Source organism: Primulina tabacum, chromosome 16, assembly GCF_025594145.1.
Source record: "Primulina tabacum isolate GXHZ01 chromosome 16, ASM2559414v2, whole genome shotgun sequence".
Lineage (NCBI taxonomy): Eukaryota > Viridiplantae > Streptophyta > Magnoliopsida > Lamiales > Gesneriaceae > Primulina > Primulina tabacum.
In genome coordinates, this window is record NC_134565.1 from 19,598,141 (window position 1) to 19,599,709 (window position 1,569).

Below are 1,569 nucleotides of genomic sequence, written 5' to 3' on the forward strand. Positions count from 1 at the left end.
TTGTATATATTCTGTAATGCCCTGGATTGTATGTGGATAAAATGAAAAGATGAAGTGGTGCTTGAAGAAAGGGACCGCACCCGCGCCTAGAGAAGCACCGCACCCGCGGTGCATGGACAGAAAGTTAGCCATTTTTACAGTAGGGTCACCGCACCCGCGGTCCAAGAAAGAGTTCACACGCGGTTGATGGACAGAGAGTTGAAAAGTATTTACAGAAATGACACTGCACCCGCGGTTCAAATGTAACCGCACCCGCGTTGATGACACAGCACCTGCGGTTTTATATGTAGCGCACCCGCGGTTCCTGAACTACCGCACCCGCGGTCATGCGTGTTACTTGAAAAATATGACACTTGCCCCTCAACATGCAAGATATATATATGAATTGTCATTCATTCTTCCTCATTTTCAGCAGATGGAACGAGAGAGAGAGACTTCAAGAATTCCTTCATGCTCTATTTCTTTTGGAAATTGATTGTATAAGATATCTTCATCAGAATTTTAATTAGAGTTCAGATTTGTGATCTTCTCAACCAAGGCTACAAGAAGAGGTAAATATTGTTCAATTCCAACATGATTTAGATTTTATGTGTTGGAGAAATTATGATATGGTTACTATTAGAGATTCTTGAGATTATAGATGTCGTATATTCGCAACCGGATCGAAGAAATAGTACCGTATGGATTTGTTATGAATTTTAGCATATCTTGATTGAGAATATGCAGATTTTGAGAGTATGATATATATATGATGATGATTATGAGTTGAGACCTATGAATTGGTGATATATATTGAGAGTTGGATTGACCGGTATCGAGAAATTACGTCGTTATGCCGTTAAGTTGTACCGAGATCAAGTATTGAATTGGATATGTGTTGATTGAGATTAGAGATTGATAGAATATGTATCAACATTTCCATTTCAGATTTGATATTGACAGATTCGTCTTCGAGACTTCGACTACGACAGATTGTACGACGAAAGGTATAATTCATATTTTGTTTGGGAAGACACAACTCAAATGAGATTCAGTTTGAGTTTCTCAACCAAATCACATACTAGAATTGTTGTTTATCTTTTGATGTGATTGTGATTTGTTAATAGATTTATATTCAAATCTCTTGATATGATGATGTCTTGTTTATAGATTTATATTCAAGCCTTTGAGATAGGAGAGTCATTGGCAGACTTGCCAAACTAGATGTTCGGTGGTATCGACGCTTCGGATCATATTCACTCCGATTGTAGACATTCGATACAGATATGACCAAAGTCTAGGAATAAGACGTACAGCTACCCCGATTGGGAGGGTAGGTGACAGACAGTGACGTCTTATTCACAACGAGATCCCTAGAGTAGAGTCGATTCGAGTCAAGACATGATTTGATTTGAGTTGCATGTTTAGATAGATCGGTTTCATAGACTATGGAGCCATTGTTATTGCTTTCATGCATGATTTATGATTTCGTATCAGCATGTTTTATACTGGGATTTGTTCTCACCGGAGTTTCCGGCTAATGTTATGTCTGTATGTGTGCATAACAACAGGTAGGGCAGGATCAGGGTC